Consider the following 21,972-nt stretch of genomic DNA (forward strand, 5'->3'; position numbering starts at 1 on the left):
CTTTGCTGACTTTAAGAACGCCCATTTAGGATAGCCGCACGTTTTGAGTGCTTCCTTTACATGTGTGTGTTCCTTCTTTTTTCCTTCAGGCTTAGAGGGAACATGTTCTGCCCGGTGGTGTAGGGTCCTGATTACTCCAAGTTTGTGTTCCAGAGGGTGATGGGAGTCAAACAGGAGGTACTGGTCCGTGTGTGCGGGCTTCCGGTAAACTTCGATGTTGAGTTTGCCGTTCTCCTCAATGTGCACAGCGCAGTCCAGGAAAGGCAAACAGTTGTCCTTTGTGTCTTCCCTGGTGAACTTGATGTTTTTATCCACAGCGTTAATGTGCGCAGTGAAGGATTCCACTTCTTGTGTCTTGATTTTGATTTTGACCCACTCACATCCTGGGCCATCTGATCTCAGGAATTCGCATGATAAGGTGGGGCCAGGTTTCACAATGAACACACCTGAAACTCTGGCTGATTGGGTCCCACACCCAGTTTCACACCTTGGCTCAGGCGATTAGAGGATCATCAGGGGGTCCTGTTGTCCCTCTGTGGGGGGTCACTCCCACTAGGTTTATATCTGGGACTCTCCACCATTTGACCTTAGAACTGAAGAAGCTTCTCAGATGAGAGGTGAAACGTCTTCAAGCAACTTAAAGAAGTCCAGACGCTTTTCTTTGCAAGCTCCTTTGACTATAAATCAGACTAGTTTTTTTTTTACAAGCTGGTGGTGAGATATTATTGCTTATGATTTTGTGGCTGTTCAACATGCAATGGTATTTTAATTATATGACACTCACAAACATGGACATGGCTGTGGCAGACATTATTGTTATCTAGCGATCACAAACCGATTAACTATGTGACGTTCTTCCTCAGGGCACATGAAAGCCATGTCCAGCTGGCTGTGACAAGAAAAGTCAAAGGAGAGCCAGGAGGTCTGCAGTCTAGAAGAATTAGAAAAAATGCAATTGTTGGGCATTACATCCTGTGAAAAAGTCCCGAGCCAGGTTTTAAATGAAAATATTAAACTCTAAAGTACAAATACATTTTTGAAATAAGCTTGTCAAGTAAGAGGCCAAAATAGATTGAACTTAAAGTATTGCAGAGTAGAGAACTCAAATCCAGATACTTGGAAACATTTTAGTTAATTAACATTTAAACTAGATTTTGGGGACAAAATCAAACTAAGGTAGGTAGGTATGGGTCTTGATTTCTGGTTTGTTTATATTTGTTCACCTTCATGTCCAATCTGTCTCTTTCTAGTCTCTGCGTCCTGTCATCACATCCCTTTGTCTGTCTAGTCTCTCTGTGTTCAGTCTTTGTGAATACATTTGTAGTCCTGTACCTGTGTTTTGTCCCTTAGTCTCCCCAGTCTGTCATGTCTCCGTGTCTGTTCTATTACAACTTGTCTAGCTGGGCATTGATGAGCATTTTTATTGAGAACCTGGATGTCTCTTTGACTGAGTCAACTGTTTAAAAAAATCTACGTTTTTCCCGTACTGATTTTCCTAAATCTCCATACAAAACCTCCATACCATAAAGAGTAAAAGACTAAAACTAACAATGAAACTAATAAAACTACCCTAATACTACACATTTTCAAAGAAAAAACTAAACTGAAAGGAGAAACTTCACTCTGGAAACTAACTGAAACTAAACTGAATTAAAAACCAAAAAGAAAAAGTGGCATTAAAAAAATCTACCGGTAATTAGAAAATATAAAATTACAGTAACTCTGTTCAGCCACTCTACTAATATTGAATTAGATGACTGGATGGTATTAAGCAAATGTTGGCATGCTAGCATGAACAAGTTGGTGAGCAGACAGTGAGTTAAAACTCGTGTTCACCCTTTATTTAAGTAAGGCTGAGTTGGGAGTAGATCTCATCAGTTAGCTCAATCCTGCTGCAATGTGACATCACTATGATGCATTTCTCCCCTTTGCTTCTTTGTGATAGTGAACAGCTGCAGCCTCTGACTGTTCATCTGACACCTAAATGAGAAGATTCACCTCCTCTGCCAGGTCCTTCAAAAGCCTATTTCCATCCTGTCAGCTGTGATTAAAGCATAGAGTGCCGCTGCCACCCCTCATTGAATTTGACCCCATCAAAAAAAAAAAAAATCTCAGTGATTCTGTACTATCATCATCTTCAGGAATCTAGTGTTTGTAATCACTTTATTGGTTTAAACACCTCACACTGTGCTGTGTTTTGCCCTTTTTGAGACTTCAGTGGGGTGTTTGGATCTGCTGAAATCTCAGAAAGGACTTGTGCCCTAGTTTATTTTTGTCATAGACATGTAAAACTATACATCCACACACATATTTTTCGAGCACATTTTTACATACCTGCATGGTAGCCTTGTCAAAGATAAAGCTGCAGCAGATAAATGCATTCGATCTGTGTACAGCAAGTACAATGGCATAATTAAATATTGTTTTCCACATTCATTTTGTTTGCTTGAGGGTCCTTTAATTGCATTATATATGCAATACACTATTTTCAGACATATTTGTGGTTTTGCATTTTTCATCCTTTATAAAAATTTGATTTCATATACCCAGTATATATATTTTAAATTTCAGATCATTTTAAAGAATTAAAGAATGTACTTTTGCTTTTTTATATTATTAATGAATGAGTATATACTTTTAGGTTTATTTTCCGTATATCTTTAGTCAGATAAAACATGATTGCCAATGATGAGATCTCAGTCTCCAGTAAACATGTATGCAGAAGTGTGTAGTGGTTTTTGATCACAAATTCGATCAGTTTGGCAAAACTAAATACATTGTATGCACATTATATTCCTAAGTTAGTTCCAAAGTTTTAAGTTATTTTGTATTTAGTTTCACTTTTCTTTCCTTGTGTGGTTTTTATTTTTTCCTTTTAGTTTAATTTTGGTTTACTAAAATGGTTATTCACATCTACTATTAATTTTTAGTTTAGTGGTCTTGGCGCCATGATTTTCTATGAGTTTTTAATTTTATTAATTAACAAATTAATTAATTAATTCTAACTCTTTTTTTCTTCCCATGCTTTTGACATTCTCCTATTTCTCATCATGTATAGTTTCCATGTCATGGATTTATTTCTTTGGGTTGTTTCATGTTTTGTTTTTTTAAGGATTTGTTTCTTTCCTATGCTTTGTGATTATTCTTCATTAATTTCCCCTCTGTTTGATTCTTCACTTCTTACATTTTATGATCAGCCCCCTGTGTAAATACAGTCTTGTCTTTCTCTCCATTCTAGTTGTTTACCCTGTGGTCCTTCCAAATGGTTGTCTGAGTTCTTCTACTCCATGTTCCCTTTTTCTTTGTCCTTTTATTTGGACTTTTGCTTATCAACTTTTTGAATAAAGTACATCTTTTTATTTTGATATTTTGCTTCTCATATTTGTATTTGGGTCTCCCTTTACAGATCTCGACATTAAGTTTTATGTAAATATAATATGGTTAATGGATTGTCTCTCTTACAGTGTTTTTCCAATCTACTTGAGCACTCAAAGCATTTTATACAACATTCACACCCATTCATACAAGCACTTTTTTCTGTGCCTAAGTGCTTTCTAGCCATCATTCACACTTTCATAGTTTGATGGATGCATCAGAGAGAAAGTTGGGGCTCAGTATCTTGCCAAAGGATACTTTGGCATACAGACTGGAAGAGCCAGAGAATGAACTACCAACCTTGTAATTGGTGGATGACCTGCTGTATGTCTGCAGCCATACTTGTAACCATTACAAACGTCTGTGTTTATGCAAGAAATTTGAAATCAGATATTAAAATTATACTCATCTATGTATTGTTTTTTAACTTTTTTAACAATAAAAAATGCTTTTGACCGAACGATACCTTTTATGTTTATAACAAAAGCTTTGCACACTTCCTAACGTCTGACACTTGCTAAACTTAGTCATAAAAATTATCACTGATTAGTCACACACTTGGGGTTTACTATAAGGTTTTAGTAAAATAATTATTTATATTAAATAATATTATTTCAGCTCTAGAGATGCTCCAAACTACCATAACCCAAAACACTTTAGTCTAACTTACATAAGTCAACTTATTTAAAAAAAAACAAAAAAAAACCTCAGCAGTGTGTGAGGAAGAGGAGGAGGAAGAGCCTGCAGCAGCTGACAGATGGAGAGAATAGACAGACTGTCTTATTAGGTAATGTTCAAATAATTTGATCATTCCAGTGTTTTCAGTGTGGGAGAAAGTACTCAGGGCCTTCAAGTTACACACTATGAAAGGCAGCAACAAGTTTAATGTTTAGAAACCTAAAGTATGTATCAGCAGCAGAATGGAGCTAAAAATAAATGTTTGTTTCAGTTCTATGAAGCTTTGAGTATTTTGGATTAGCAGTACTGCTGTGTTTGTTGCATCATATTGCTGTAATTGTTTATATGCTTTATATATTCTGAGGTAAGTTGATCTATAGTGTTACACCATATTCTATAAGGATGTTATGTGTTTGGATACTTTCTGCCCAGTTTGACCCATTTAGCAGACGTCAGCCTGTTTAATCCTCTGATATCTATTCTGTATGACTTAAAGCAGTTATGACATGGTCTGATTTTCTCACCCAATAAAGGAATATTTAATATATCAGTCTGCTCTTCATTCGATCAGAAACAGTTATCACAGCTCGTACATTTGCTTTTTACACATATATGTAAGCATTGAGCCAAATTTAGTGCTGCCAACAAATTAAACAAACAATATGTCTCTTATATATGATACACCTATATATACACTGTCAAAGATACTTGTCTTTGAGTGAGGATTTAAGGTGATAGGAAATATAAATAACTGGAACTTGAATCTTCACTGAAGCTCAGTATTTGACACAGAAACGTCTTCAAGAAACTTAAAGTTGTCCAGGTGCTTGTCTTTCCAAGCTCCAGAGGTTGGAATGAAGAAAGTGATTCTGTAGACTGCTGTATACATGTAATGAGTTGAGATCAGAAGTATCTTTAACTGACTGTTCCTATCTGTGAAAGTCAGAATTCTGGCTCAGTTGAAAGGGAACAAATTTTCCTTCCTTGAGAGTTCTAGCAATTTACATTTAGCCTAGTGATTACATTCAACTAGAAATTAAAACAAAAGCAGCTACAAATATTGTGGATATACCATATATTTGTTATAATCAGTTACTAAAAAAATATGTCTATCTAATAAATTATTGACCTGACTGAATCAGCAAATTAACTCTGTTTTTCAGCCTATCCTTATGCATTTGAAACTGGATCTGCTGGACACATTCAATCTGCAGATACTAGCCTTGGGTCCTGACTGCTAATAACAGATGGTTACTGTATAGGCCTTAAAGCTGAGGGCTATATGAATGCAAAAGGCATGAAAAATGCAACAGCTTCTCCCAAAACTCTCATCCTCCATGTAGCGCTAACATGATGAAATACATACCTACACACTTTATCAAACATAATGCAGGCTTCTCATTGGAGAATACATATTAACATGAATCCAGTTGATAATACATACAAAGTGTTCGGGAGAAGGGTCCAGGGCTCCATGGAACGAGGGAAAGGGGAAAGGTCCAAAAACACACTCTGCTCTCTCAGCAGCAATCCCACTCCTTTTCCTCCAACGTTCCTCTAGCTCACTCAATCACTCAAAGATACAGGGACGGGTCCAGTGAAGATCTACACACACAGAAAATCTAATTAGTACAAGATCGCACGAAGACTTACAGGCTCAGACTTGCTGAATACAGAATGACGCTGGTGGCTCAACATTCCAGCGACGAGTAGCATAGGTCTGCCATCTTAAGAAGCTCTTCCGATTGCAGCAAACAGTGACAGGTGTGATGATGAGCACAGGTGCGTGGGCCAGGGGCGGGAGCCCACAATGAGAACCGCCACGGCAGGGGGGAGAGGGAGAGAACAAAAACAAAAACGTGGGGACCATGACAGAGTGTGTGTGAGTTTGTGTGTTTCAGAGGATTTTAATTTTAAATCATTAAGACTTGGAACATATTAACATGAATTTGGGGGTGATACAAAAAACCTAGCTATAGGCAAAATACAAATCCAACAGGAAATAAAAACTAACTAAACTAACTCTGCTCAAGGAACCACTAGGGAACAAAAACTGAGGAACTGCACTCTGATAAAGGACAAGGGGAGACTGAGACAATTAGGGGAAGTGGAGACACAAGGGAAACAAAGTGGGAACCATTCATTAATATACATAAAGGGGAAGTTAGACTCAACACAGTGCACACACAATAGAGTATCACAATGAAACAGGAAACGTAACTAAACTAAGGCAGAAGATATATACAGAGAAAAAACACAGAACAGACAGACACTGTGGCTTGACTGAGGGAAACAAAGAGATTACAAAACTGTTACATTAAAATGTTACAAAACCCAGAGCCAGAATATAACCTTGGACTACAAAGATATAACAAATTCTAAGACACTCTAAGACCTTCTAAGATGGAAAAAGGTGTCCCTCAGTCTGCTGGTTCGAGACCGGATACTGCAGTAACTCCTGCCTAATGGAAGTAGTTTGAACAGTTTGTGACTGGGGTGACTGGAGTCTTTGATGATCCTCCCTGCTTTCCTCAGGCACCGCTTCCTGTAGATGTCCTGGAGGAAGGGAAGCTCACCTCCAATTATCCTCAGCAGGGCACAGAGACATGGGTTCTGTTGGCTCTGAAACTGTGCAGGTTCAGGATCTTCCGGCTTATACTGGGCTGGCTCGAATGCACGAATATATGGTATATACTGGTGGAGTGGATGGTTGCCGCTGCACATGTTGCCTGGGCATCCCAGGCCACTCAGGTTGCTCAGGATACTCAGGCTGGTGCAATGTAGACTGCATAGTCAACTCTGGAGGGTGGGGCTGCAGTGACGAGGCTTGGGTGTTGAGCTGCTGCAAACACTGACAATGTCAAAAGAGAGGAAGTGGGCTCTGGCAGGTGGCTAGCAGTCACTGCACCAGGTGGGTGGCTAGCTGGCTGTATGTTTAACAAACCCTTTTTGACCTCAGGTGAAAAAAGGGCATGCAATGTGTACACCTCCTGCATGCACTGGCATGCCCTGGGATCACAGCTTCCAGTGGGGGTCCTCATGCACCATGCAAGTCCTCCAAGGATCATGGCATGAGCCTTGTCTTAACTTCAATATTCTTCTGTGAAAGGGAAAGAACATCTTCAAAAACTTGATAGTCTGAGTAGTCTATTTTATTTGCCAGTGCATTATGTTATGAGTTGTGGATGAGAACCCCAAATGCAGACGTAAACATAGGCAGTGCCCTTTTCATATACTTCCATCAACTATCAGAAACAAGTGTTGTTGAATTTGCTCTGTACTGAGTACTGTTTATCCTCAGCTTCCCGAGAAATTTATCCATTTATTAATCTCCAGGATCCATCACGGTCTGCAAGGGGAGGTGGTGAGCTGTTTAGTCCAGAGAGGAAAAGTCTGGTACTGCAGGTTTCAGTTTTAAATCCACACAGAGTCGAAGGATTTGAGCTCCTTCCAATAAATAAACATTTTGTGTGAAATAAATCAGCTGAAAAAGCTTCATCATCCAGCTTCAGAACATGCAGGATCCAAACAGTAAACCTGCTCTTATTCTATCAGCTGGAAAAACACTAAAGCCAGGTTTAATTTAGTGTTATTGATCATTTCAGGGGACAAACAGATCACTTTATTTGCTTATATTTATTTTTACTTGCACTCATGTATATACATAAGAAGGTGCATTTCCCTGGTTAATTAAAAAAACAAACATCTGTAATCCATAAGTTAAACAGAAGCCTCATACGTGTGTTATTCACAGTCAAGTGAAAATGAGCACTGTTTTGTTTTTTTACCTTCATTTCTACTGGGACCCTTAAAAAATGACTGGAATGAAAGAACATTCAGTATTAACTAAAGCCAGATAAAACAAAACCGATCTAGAAATTGAAATTGAATTCAAATTAACTAAGTGGTTTTATACTACTACCTTAACAAAATAAAGATGACCTAAAGTTTGGGTTAGCATGTACACTAGGAGAAGATAAATAAATCTGAATTACAGTCATGTCAAAATTATGACCACTGAACACATTTCAACAGCAAAGACTTCAGAACCATTTGGCTAAATCTGGGGAAACTAAAAATAAGTGAAAATTTTAAGCCAGAATCTTTTAGTAGTTTGACATGTACTATATTAAATAAATAACAACAACAACAATAATAATGAAATGATCAAATTTTCCAGGTTCCAAAACACTATTACTGACTTTACATGCACATCTTTTTTGTGTGGGTCATCTGGACTTGGGTCACAAAACTCTTGAGTTGTGATCAAATGCTTTTTTTGTGAGCTGTACCCCCACAGTCAGTACCTCTGGATATGAAAAATGGACTCCTCCATGAGTCCATGATTCTGCCCTTTTTTGGTTTTTTACTTAGCTACCCTATTCTACTATGATTGTGTCAGTATCTCCACTGTGCTTTCAGCCAGAACCTCAGTGGTTGCAAAAGAAAAAAAATCTTGGTAATGATTGCACAAAGTGTGACTTGAACACAGAAGCATTTACACCTGCAACTGAGACATGGTGGATTTGTTTGAGTCTTTCCCAAAATGATGGGTGATGCAATTCAGAAAAAAAGGAAAAGAAACTACAGAAGTGCTGGTGTAGGAACAGAAGAAGTTGAAACAGGAAACAAAGCTATCAGAGAGGATTATTTTTTATTAGCTGCAGACTCACTCATGTTTTCCAACCTTTGCATCTTCCTCACTGTCATCTGAGAATATAAAATGCTTCTGCATTCATGCATCTAATCCTGTTTTTTGTTTGTTTTTTGTTTTTGTTTTTCAGTTTTGGACTCTCGGTTTCTGTTTGATATTTTCTGTTTGACTTTGTAGTAGTTTTCAGTTTGAATATCACCTTTGCTCATGTTATGTTTTCATTCTGATTTAGTATTCCTAGTTTTCTTTGTAAGTTATTCTCAAGATTTTTTCCTTTTCTCCCATGTCCCCTGTACCTAGTCTGTGTTTCTATTAGATCTTCCATGTTTAGTCAGTTTTTCTCTTTGTGTTTACTTTGGTATTCCAGCCTATTAATCAACCAAAGACTAATACAGACTTTTCATTCATTTTAAACCCTGATGCTTAGCCTTGTCAACTCTAGCTTGAAAACTCAAAAACCAATGTATTTGTTATCATCTACATCGGTTAGTGTTTCTAAAGACAATTCCTTTGCATTCTTTCCTCACTTAGGAGAGGTTTTAAATAAAAAACTCTTGAACCCTTGATAGAAACAGAGTCAGTATTGCATCTCTGTGCCACTGAGCCAGTGATACTAAGCAGACCTGGCTCCCACAATGCATCAGCTGTCCTGAAATATCAATTTTGCACTTGACTTCACACGGCTCGCTCCCCATTGGCTCAGTCTATCCATTTGTCATTAGCAGACCATCAGCAGAGTCCAACACACACAAATGTACTGTAATAGCACTACAGGCAGCCCTCTCTGATGAGGGGGAGTACTCTCTCCCTTCATCCCAGGGGTCTTCAAAGTGTTTCTCAAAAATCAAAGAAAGAGTCAAAACAGTCTACTCGTATAAAATACCCTTTGTGTGTGTGTGTGTGTGTGTGTGTGTGTGTGTGTGTGTGTGTGTGTGTGTGTGTGTGTGTGTGTGTGTGTGTGTGTGTGTGCAGTATTATTGTAGGGTCCTTAATTTACAATATAAACCACCTTGAGGCGACTGCTGTTGTGAGATTTATATTTATTCCCGTCTCGTCCCTGCGGGTGGTCCTTCAAGCACAGGTCCTCTACCAGACGCCTGGGATGTTGAGGGTCCTGTGCAGTGTCTTTGCTGTTCCTAGGACTGCGCTCTTCTGGACAGAGATCTCGGATGTTGTTGATCTGCTGGAGCCACTCACCTAGCTTGGGAGTCACTGCAATCAATCAATCAATCAATCAATCAATCAATCAATCAATCAATCAATCAATCAATCAATCAATCAATCAATATATCAATCAAGGCTTTATTCGCCACGTGCTGGTAGCCCTGCATTGAAATGGGAACCCCCCCGACCTTACACACACAACACAGACATCGCATGGGGATACAGGTCGGAGATCGGTAGTGTTACAGAAAAAACACTGAAATATACAATGGGAAAGTACAAGATGAAAAAAAGAGACCTCTACTCATGCTGGGCTCCTGGGATGCCAGCATCAGAACAGGAAACAAAAAAACTCCTCTGCACAAAAAAGCACATAAATGTCCACAGCACAACATTATGGAACATGTGACAAGCCACAGGGTTGGGTAGGGGGTGAGGAGTAATCCGTAGCAAACACAGCAGCCATCCTGCCCAGCGCTACCATTCCAGCGCGGGCTCAGACCTGCCGTGTTCCCAGGAGGGAACAAGCATCGAAGGCGTTTGGAAAGGGAGGGGGGATGAGGTGTGCATATCAGTGTATATGTATGTGTGTGCGTGTCCAGAGTTCAGCTGAGACAGTGTCCTTCGCCCTGCTAGGCTAAGTAAACAGTCTTCCAGCCAACCCAGGTGGCCTTGCATGGAATGGGAAGGAACAGACTAAACACAGTCGTTATCAGGGAGGTAACAATGGTCCCGATGACCACTGGGACCATTGTTACCTTCATCATCCACATCTTCTTGAGCTCTACTCTGAGCCCTTGGTACTTTTTCAGCTTCTCGTGTTCCTTCTTCTGCTATTTGGTATCACTACATGCCAACCTTCCCGATTTTTCCGGGAGAATCCCAAATTTCAGTGCCCCTCCCAAAAATCTCCCGGAGCCACCATTCTCCTGAATTTCTCCCAAATTCCACCCGTTAGGGAAGAGTATCCTCAGTTCTCTGTTTATGTATACACTTGTATCTGTTGTTGTATAGCATGCTCCTATTGAACCATCACTACCATCTGTTGCACAGGTACTGGACAGCTAATTAATTTAACTTATTTTGTCTGATAAATAAACACTGTAAAATTCAAGTTTTTTGTCTGTATATGTATATGACGACCAGTGTTGGGTAAGTTACTTTAAAAACGTAATTAATTACTATTACTAATTACTTAATCAATATTGTATTTAAAATACTTATCTAATTACTGTGTCTGAAAAGTAACTTAATTACTCAATAAGTAATTTAACTAAATACTTATTAAAATCCCCATAAACCTTGAGTGGACAAACAATAGAAATTAAACTCTTTAAATAATAAATAAGTAAAAAAAAAATACGAGTCAACATGAAATAGTTTAGCCTTTTTGCTTCCTGAATCATCTTTATTACATTCTATAAAAAAAACATTCTTTAATATTTACATTTTTTAGTAAGGAATGTAACTTTCCTTAGCTAGGAAACACAATTTCAGAATAACAAATATATTTTTCTGCAACATATCTGAATAACAAAAAAGCTTAACTTAAGAAATGTTAAACATGACATATTTCACGCAGTAAACATTAAAATTTTTACATTTTCAAAGCAATGAGTAACATATTCATACATAATGTATGTAATCATGTCATGCGATTCAACAAAGTGAAGTTAACTCTGAACTTTGGTTAACAAACAGAATTCCTCTGAAACTTCCTCAAACCAATGAGCACCATATTTCCTGCATGCTGTATGCACTCATGTTTTCCAAAACATTTTTTGTACTACTTAGCTGTGTTGTTTTTGAAAAAGTTGTTGTATCTCATTAATGTAAGTCTCTCAAAGCGTTCACTTGACAGTCTGTTCCTTCTGGGTGTAAGCACAAGATTGCCGAGACTAAAAAGCCTTTCGACTGGTGCGCTTGATGGTGTGGCTGTGTTGTTCCTCAGTGAAATGGCCTTAATCCTGGGAAACTGGCTAAGAACACCCAGCTCAGACCCAGCAGATTTCAAATATTCCATCACCTCTGTTTCAGCAGAGTAGGTACAGTCGTCCTCCTCAAATGAAAAAAAGTCATCAGTGGAGTCAGCAGGGTTCTTGTGATCTTTACAATACTCCTTTAGGAACAGATACTCCCAATCAGTGAAGCATTTGATTCCAAACTGAGTGCAGACAGTATTTAATTCAGCAAGGGGAATGTCAGTGATCCTGGACAGAGCGTCGTGAAATGAATTCCATCCTGTTGAAACAGCTACTATGAGTTTTTTCTTGAAAAAATTATCTACCAACTCTGAAGCAACAGAAGAACGGTTTGCTTTTGTCCACATTGCAGAACACTTTGAAGTTGCACTTCTGTAGATGAATTTTGCCTCATTTGCTTGAAGCCATTTCTCAACATCATGAAAAATTAAGTTGAGTGTGTGTGATGCACACCTTAAGTGTGGAGGGAGAGAAAACTGTCCTTCAGATTCTGTGGAGAGGGTCTGCTCAACATCAGTAAATGTCACCTCTTCATCTTCTTCCGATTCCTCATCAGAGTCTGATTTTTGGAACATTCTAAAAGCTTTGATAAAATTGGACCCATTGTCTGTCACGGTGGCTGTCACTTTAGAGAGTCCATAAGCCGAATGTACTTGCTCGATTTCATTGCCAATGACATCATATGTGTGTCTCCCTCGAACTCTTTTACATGCTAGCGCTGCATGTCCTCGTACAAAAGTAGAAGGATCAATCCAGTGTGCCGTCATTCCGAGAAAACTTTTGTTATGGCTCGTCCACATGTCAGCAGTCGTGGAAATATATTCCAAACTCTCGAATGTCTCTTTAAGCTCCATTTCCATGTCAGCATAACACTTATCGAAGTAAGTAGAAAACGTTTTTCGATCATGCAGTGCTGCTTTTTTGCCACACACAGGTATTTTGTTTAATTTGCATCTAAAAGACAGAGACTCTACAGTACGCAGCGGTAGCATCTCTTCCACAACGTAACATTTTCTTCAGCTCACCTTCAGACACTTTCTGTGTTGCTGAAGTGAAATCAAGTTTCGTCTGCTTAGCAGGAGTTGCCGCGGTGTTATCCATGGATGATGAAGATGGCTCACTCAGAAGGCTTTGTCTGTGCTGCCGTGTCAGGTGCTTCAGCAGATTACTCGTGCTATTGACAGCGGCCGATAATTTTTTTCTCCCCAGGACACAGCTTACATATTACCGTAATGTTCTTGTCTGCTTGTTTTAGAAAAGTGAAATGACGGGAATATTTCCATTTCATAAAACAGGCCCTCGCTTCAGCCGAGTCCGACATCTTCCGCTGTAGAATACGACTATGCGGCAAACTGGCGCGAAATGACGTACAGCTGCACTACAGCGATTTTAAAGCGGCAGAGTTTATTTTTACCTGTAGAAGATAAATTATTGAAATTAAATAATGATTTTCAGCGAGTTTAGTTATTTTACAATGTAACACAAGTACATTGTAAGTAACTGTATTTAAAATACCTAAAAATGAACAGTAATCAGTTACTCTACTTTCTCAGTGGAAAAGTAATTTAAATACAGTAACGTAAAAAGTAAAATACAGTTACTTGGTAACGCGTTACACCCAACACTGATGACGAACCCCCCCCCCCCCCAACAGCCCTTTTGAACGTCTCCCTAATTCTGAGGCATCAAGGTTGGCAAGTATGATCACTACGACTATCACTATGGCCGGTTTCCTCTGCTTGTCCACCACTACTATGTCTGGTTAGTTAGCCATCACCATTTTGTCCATCTATCTGGATCTGTATCTGGAAGTCCCACGGGATCTTAGTCATTCTCGATCACCCCAGGGGGCGTCTCCCACTTCCAGGCCATACTCAGCACAGATATTTCTTTATACTATGCCGGACACTTGGTTATGGCGTTACATGTATACCCTGCCTGCTAGCATCTTGCACGCTGCTGTTATGTGCTGGATTGTCTCAGTGGCATCTTTACACAGCCTGCACCTGGGGTCTTGCCTGGTGTGATAGACCCCAGCCTCTCTGGATCTTGTGCTCAGAGCTTGTTCTTTGTTGTGATATTTTGATACCATGGTAGCATTTACAGGATATTGTTTTATAGTGATATTATACAGGAAAACTGTTACTCAATAAGGCCCATTTACTAGTTGTTTTTCTCTTTCTCTGTGACCCAAGAATTAATGTGTAAGAATCACAGGATGGTACCTCAAGGTCGAAAACACCACAGAGATCACTTCCTTACTCCCATCCTCCCTTCCTTATCTTTTAGAAAAGAGCTTGTTAAAGGCCAGGTGGTTTGTTTCAGAATTCACTAATGAAAGAACTCTGTATTCTATGTCTAGGAGTGTATTTTGCTGGAATGATCATAAATTGTAGCTGAACTGATAAACTACACAAAGGATACTTCTTTGCTCAGAAGGCAGGAAGACGTTTCCTTATTTGGTCTGTACCGGTTTGAACTGAGAATCTGCTGACACACGAACCTTTTTTTTCCTCTATATAAACTGTTGTATACTGAATAAACCTTTGAGTTGATTTTGGAAGAGCAACCTGAAGCAGTTTCTGTGTCATTTTGTTCTCCCAAGCTACTCCCAAGCTGTAACTAACCTGCTGAACGGCATACCTGAGCTTACTTTGAATAATTAATTTTATACAGAACTCTGCTTATCGGTGCTCACACCTTGGAGGAAACCCGATCCATGGAGAAACCCGGGACGGAGATTTCTTTCATTCTTATGCTGCCATGATTAGTGCCTCTGTGCTGTCTTTCAGTCCAGCTTTGTCCAGCCACTGGTAGGACTTCTGTTCCTACCAGTTTCCTAGCAGCCTCTTCATGGTTCCCATTTGCATGTGGAATTCCCAGGTACTTGTAGCTGTCCTCATTGCCAGGGACTGCAATGTTGCCTTCTGGAAGTTTGATCCCCTCAGTTCTGAGAACCTTTCCAGTCTTTGTTACCATCCGACTACACTTCTCTAATCCGAATGACATTCCGATATCCTTGTTGTATATCCTGGTGGTGTGGCTCGGTGAATCAATGTATCCATAGCTAGTCTTGTCATTGATCTCACTGAGGGGGTTCAGGCCTATGCAGAATAGCAGTGGGGAAAGCGCATTTCCTTGGTAGATCCCGCACTTGATGGCAGCCTGTGCTATGTCCTTGAAGTTAGCCTCTAGTAAAATACTTATGTGTTTTTTAATTTTATTAAACTTGCAAGAATTTCTAGCAAAATACCCTCATTTTATTACTTTATTACTACTGAGTGTAGAATTTTGATGTGGAAACATTTTATTTAATCTGTTTTGGAATAAGACTGTAATGTGACAACAAATGGAACAAGTGACGTGCTGGAAGCACTGCAGTTACTGTAGTTAAGTGTTGTTCAACATACTGGATTTTACCCTCCAAATCACTCCATGACTGGTGTTCAAAAAACACAACAGGTAAAACATTTCTCAAGAAAAGCAGACTATTTATTTTGGTTACAATAATCAAGACCAAACTGGCTGATTATAAGGTGTTAATACTATGACTTCTAGCTTCTGCATTCTTTCACTCTGCTACCCACACTAAAAAGTCTACTGCCAGTGTCACATAACAGCCAGGGGAGATCACCATACCAGACTCCTCTGCTAGCTAAGCTAACTAATAATGTCAAAGTAAACAAAAAGTAATGGTGTGAGTTATGTTACAGACTAGTAGAATGTAGGTATTTAAACTCTAAATATTTTCTTATTAGCATTTGCTCCACTCACCACTGCCAAGATTTCTCTCATTTTCCGCTTTTTATTTTCCTTTCATTCAAAGAACTCCTTTTCATTTTAATTGACACACTGACTTTCATTAGGTTTGTCATGATTTCCCAATAGTGTTATTGATACCTTTCCAGATGTTTCTACACATTGTAGCGTACCCTCCATTTCTACCTGTGCATGTTTCTACAACTGAATGACAATCGCTTTTTCAGTCCTTTTGGGCTGATGCTCAACTTTGCTCAGTGTTGTCATTTTGTAATCATACATAAATACTGAATGAAATATTGTATGCGTTATCATTAGGATAGGATTTTGTATTGTATTGGTGTGTGGAACTGTAGATTTAAGATTTAAATGCTTTGTGATAATGTCTTTAAGTTATTTTTTGGAGTAATCTAAACAACAGGTAATGAGTGGAGTAAGAAATTATAAGTAATTAAGTAATGCACAACATTGCTTCTAAGAAAAAATTAACTAATTTAACTAACTTAATAAAGTAATCTGTAATTTTTGAGTAATGATCCCAACACTGTATATAATATTGCCTTTCACTTTGATGGCGATAATAGTTGGACATACCTATCAGTGAAACCTGACACCAACTCCTATTAATGCTTGTAGTTGTTTGGCTTTTCAATCCACTAAACTATACTTACAAATTAGCTCTGTTGTCAAAATAATCTTTTTTCATCATCTGACATTTAGCTAAGTCAAAGTCAGATTTATTTATATAGCACATTTAAGCAATAACTATTGACTAAGGTGCTATACATTTAAGATAATCAAAAGAGATTAAAAAACATGATAAAAATTAATGATAAAAATTGAGAAATACAAGCATAAAATGAAAAGATTTGAGTAAGAAATAAGACAAATAAAAGTAGTAGTAATCATTCTGATTTAAAAGCCAAAGAATAAAAGTGGCCAAACGCTTGCTTTCTTTCAAAGACTGATTGTAACTTCAAGGCTGGAATATTGCAAATCACTGTCAGAAAAGGTAAGGCCTTAATGCTGGTGGTGCAGAATGCTAGCGCAAGATCCCGAGTGACACATGTAATTTGCAATATTTCCTCTATACTGCCATCTCTGTATTTGCTATCTATTGAACATATAATCCATTTGGAAATCAGATTGTTTCTTTATACATTTAAAGATTAACTTTCAGACCTGTTGCATTATTAGTTCACTCTGACTCTATGAATTGTTTTGAATCATCAGAATATTAACAGTTTTCTTGTCCCTTCAAAATACTTTCAGATTTGTATTTTGTTTCTTTACTGGATGCACAGGGGTGTAAATAATCTATATTTATCTATTTTTATATCCCTCTTGGAAAAATTGTGCTTGAATTAAAGTGAAAAGTAGAAGTATAACAAAAAATTTAGTGGGCCAACAGTTCTCCTGGAATATTGTGACAACGGTCTCTGTTGTCCTCCAAGATAAATTTAACATAGGAACTGTGTGGTCTTCTTTAAAAACATGGAGATTTTCATCATCAAAAAGTTTTGACAGACTTTCTGCCTTAACAGGCGGCATTTCCTGCGGCGACAAAAATGCGGCATGATATGCAGTACAAAAGAGAGAAACGTGGCGTTTGTTGGTGAAGCCAAAACTCCCGGTCGCTTTCATCGAGTCATCTAATTATTTCTCAGGAGGTCTAATTAGCAAAACGATGGCCGGACATGAAGCGAAACGATGGTCCTGTAAGGAGCAAATGGACTGGATATCTATGCATATGGTACAAAAGATGCTAAAAATACACAACTGCTCATGAAAATTCCAAGTAAAAGTTAGTGTTTTCCCTGAACTTTAAAAACTTTTTAGCGGTGGCACACGGATGAGACAGTTCTTTTGATGGCTACAAATCTGGAACCTGTCAAAGACAACGCAAGTCTCATTTTAGCAAATGACCAAATGCGGTTCCATCACTGCACACAGAAGTCCAAGTAACAAAGTTGTGTTGATTCCAGAAGGTTTTCGAATATGATTTAGTATAGTTATGTAATACAAGAGTCAAACATCACACAGTGCTTGTTAGATAACTTTACGAAAATAAAATAAAAATACCTTAATAAAGATATAAATTATGTTATGTTGTACACTAAACAAGCTCAGTTATACAGTGTGTGTCCAGCTTTTTATAATATGTAATCAAGGGTAACAAATACTACTTGCTGGATATATTTTAAAAATATGGGTTTATTCTTTAAAACCTCAATAACAGTCTCTACACCTGCTTAATTTCAAGAGTCATGACAAGCTCACTACTTATATGAATGTCCACCTTTGGAAAATAAACAGAACAGCTTGGATTCTCTCCAGAATGCTAGCTTGATCCTCCAGTCCAAAGACATGCATGTTAGGTTGACTGGTGATTGTAAATTGACCACGTAGGCATGTTGAAAAAACACGTTTTTACAGGATGCTATGCTGTCCTGTGAAGAACAAGTATGCTCTTAGTGCTTCCATACAAATTAAAAGGTAGCAAACCAGTGCTGCTAATCAAATGCACTTGATTAATACATCAGCAGCAGTTGTGATTACCTCTAAATACAAATTATTTAGCAGTTGTTTTGTCTGGCCTTCAGGTATCACTATAACACAATTTTCCACAGGAGCGCACATCCCAGCAAATTCCTGCAGATCATACAATGCTCCGAAATTTCAAGACAACAACAACAACAACAACAACAACCACAACAACAAAAAGCAAGAGCTCCTCATGTTCTACAGGGTTCATTTGGCAACGTTAAACATTAAAATTCATGTAGTAAAATTAGAAAAAGCTTGAACGAGATGGGACAGTGTCTTTTGGACAAATGAGTCCAGGTTAAAGATGTCTAACAGTAATGCTGAGTGACAAAAACCAGATACAGGATATCAACACAAAAACCTTATTCCAACTGTCAAAACAGTAGTGGAGGGGTGATGATTTAGCTTCTTTTACAGCAAAAGGATGTGGCATCTTGTAATCACTGAGTAGACCATGAACTCCTCTGCATAGCAAAGTATCCTAAAGTCAGATGTGAGGCCGTCTGTTTAACAGCTAAACCTTGAAATTGGGTCACACAACCGGACAGTGATCCCAAGCACACTTGCACACTGACACAATGGCTGAAAAAAAAGAGAAAAGATCCAAGGTATTAAAATTACTTAATCAAAATCTAGACTAAAATCTGAAACTTCAATGAACTGAAGCAAATCTATAAAGAGCCAAAATTGCTCCACAGTGATAAAGAGTGATAAAAATATAGAAATGTATTCCTTAAAGTTCTTGCTGCTGAAGGTAGCTATTGAATCAAGGGGTGTACTTAGTTTTTTGCAGGACTGCATAGAGTCACATGAAAATGTATTTATCACAGGTGTGATTGTGAGCATGAATGATTGTATCTCTTTGTTGGCCTTGTGATAGACTGACACTTTCCCCACTGCCGTGCCTTACACCCCACTTCCTGAACCTAGTGAGCATCCATCTTATGTTCTTTCTTTTGTAGTCTCTTCTTCTTTGCTCTACTGTGGCCAGCCAACACTCAGGACTGCATGTTAATCAAAGTTTTCTTAACAATTGATATGGGCAAGCTTAAAGCACAGACAAATGGACTAGGATGTGCCCCATCCATCACACTCGCAGAAGACTCATTGTTTGCAGATTTTAACCTAGAGGAGCTCTTCCCATTCCTCTCCTGTGAGACCCACAAATCACAAACTGACAAGAAAAGCCAGACTGAGTTGGCCAAGGGACAGGAAGCTCTCTGGTTTAACAAGGAGAGACTCTTCTGCTCTGCCTTCTTGGAAGTTTGTTCAGAGGTATGTCCTTTAAACAACCTCAACAGCTTGTTAATAACAGTTAGGTAATAAAGTTTAGCTCAGTTAACAGCTTTGCATTTATTTTTGTTTGCCTGCTAGTTTAAATATGCAGCAATGGTAAGAACAAACACTTTAACATTGCAACAGCAACAATTACTGGAAAAAGGCCCTAAGAACATACTGACAGTAAGATTTACACAACAAGAGAGTCACACTCAGCATGAAGTCAATGTAATGTGGACATTAATGAAGCAAAATTGTGATGATGTTTGAAATTTGAAAGTTTGACCTTTCTTTTTCTTGGGAGAGCTGGAGAACAGAGAGAGTGAGCCATATTCACTGGTTGTTCCAGGAGGTTCTGTAATCCAGGAATACCCATCTCTCATCTCCCCACACTGACTGACTTCTTTATCAGTTATCAATTTTTTATACGTTTTACTCGACCCAAGCTAACGAAGAGAAGAATGTTTAAATATTTATTAGGATAGCAGTAGAAATAAATGAATGAGGGGGAGAGAAAAAACAAAACAAAAATCAAATGTACAGTCATAACTAAGTTGCTTAACAACACAGCATAAGGGCCTCATGACATGCCATTATTTGGTATACACTATTTTATTACCAAAACAATCAAATATAGAGGTGTCAAACTCATTTTAGGTCAAGGGGCACAAACAGCCCAATTTGATCTCAAGTGGGTCAGACCAGAAGCCTGTGCTATGAAGCAGGATTTGGGATTATCGACATAACTTCAGGGTTAAACCTGGGTTTTCTGTTTTATAAATAAATTGCTTCTTACTGTTATCATAATGTGATATTAGCATCAATAAGTCCTCTGACCTACACATATCTTCTCCAAAAGAAGCAGATAAAAAAAGATTACATGAATCTAAGAATGTTATTGCACATCATTCAGTTATTGCCTCGAAACCTGGATGTGGTGAGAACAAATATTGGAATGTATGTTTCTGGAATGTCTCTTAATGCATAATAAAATATTTATTTCACAAAAAATAATAATTTATTGTTGTTTCATTGTTATTGAACTATATATTCACCACTGTGCATGAGAGAGAGGGAAAGAGGGAGAGAAAAAAGAAGAGTAATGTTCCTGGGTGGAAACTCTGATCCAGATGGGAGCTACAAACCCAAAGAGAAGCTTTGATTACTGGAACATAAGCAGGTGCATCTATAGAATTTTCTACATGCCAAACACTTGTTGTAAACGTCAACAGTCTGTGAGATTCATGACCATATCTCCACCCTGTAAAACTCTAACCTGTTTAACCTAAACAAAAATGAATATGTAGTGTTTTAGTTACAGCCTTGCATTTTTATGATTGTTTTCTTATAAACAATTAATTTATTTTTTTGCTTAATAATAACACATTTAGGGGTGATACCTGGATGTGAGTCTCCCATGCCTTAATTGCAGAGTTGTGGTAAATGGACTGTTACTTGTGTAGTGCCTGTCTACACAACTCTTTCGATTTGCGAAACTGAAGTTTGTTCACTTCCACGATCAACATTTTTTCCAACTTCAAATGGGCTTAAGTTTATTGATATAGAAGATTTTTCTGACATTAGTTTTATCTTCCTTTGTAAAACCAGCTATTCTACTGACAGTATGCTTATCCATAATTATAACTGGTCAGTTTCTGCTAAATCCACCTTGGTCTTGTCATGTTGAAGGACATTGTAGAACCTTAAGCACCACTTCTCAGCCTATGTGCATTACAGAAAATCCAAAATACATTTCAACTTGTGCACCAAAGTTCTGCTTTTGAAAGACTAAATTTGTATGCTGTACAATCATTCCACCCTGAAAAGGGATATTTCAAAGAAATCAGCTTTTAAAAAGTGCCGTGACATTCATGTATATAATGAACTGTAAAGTGAAATTAATTTTGTAGGTGTTCTTGATGTATTCTGTGCTCTGTAACTGTGTTTGGCAGTGTTAAAGAGACTTTACACAATTTCTGTATCATAAGGTGAATACATGCACATTTTACTGACAATGCACTGTGTAGTTTGCACTGTAACATTTTTTCCTTTGTGTGATAGCAACAGTGCTGGGGACATCTTTTCCAGGGTCTCAGCTTCAAAGGCACTGTGAATTGTAATGTTACGGACAAGCTTGTTAAGACTTAACAAACAGTTGTAATTAGTGTTTGTTAAGATAAATAAAGGTGTGTCCTCATTGGCGTGGTAGTATTTAATAAGCTGCACCACAACAGAAGGCCAATTACTAGGGTAATGATGGGAATAAGAATTAATACCTGCTACCAGTTGGCTGATTGTAATGGTTTACAGACTGACAGATAAACAGGCAGGAGTGTTTACTTTCACTTCCACTTCCTGACATTTAAGAACCGAAGGTTCTGTTTAGGGATCACAGATATAGATAAAATACATTTGTAAAATAAGTCATTTCACTCAAAGATGCAAAAAATCATTTAGTATACAATTCTGTTTAGAATGTATCATTTTAATTAAATTATTTAATTGACTGAATATATCCATTTGTACATTTGTTGA

This window comes from Astatotilapia calliptera, chromosome 7 (assembly GCF_900246225.1).
Source record: "Astatotilapia calliptera chromosome 7, fAstCal1.2, whole genome shotgun sequence".
Classification (NCBI taxonomy): domain Eukaryota; kingdom Metazoa; phylum Chordata; class Actinopteri; order Cichliformes; family Cichlidae; genus Astatotilapia; species Astatotilapia calliptera.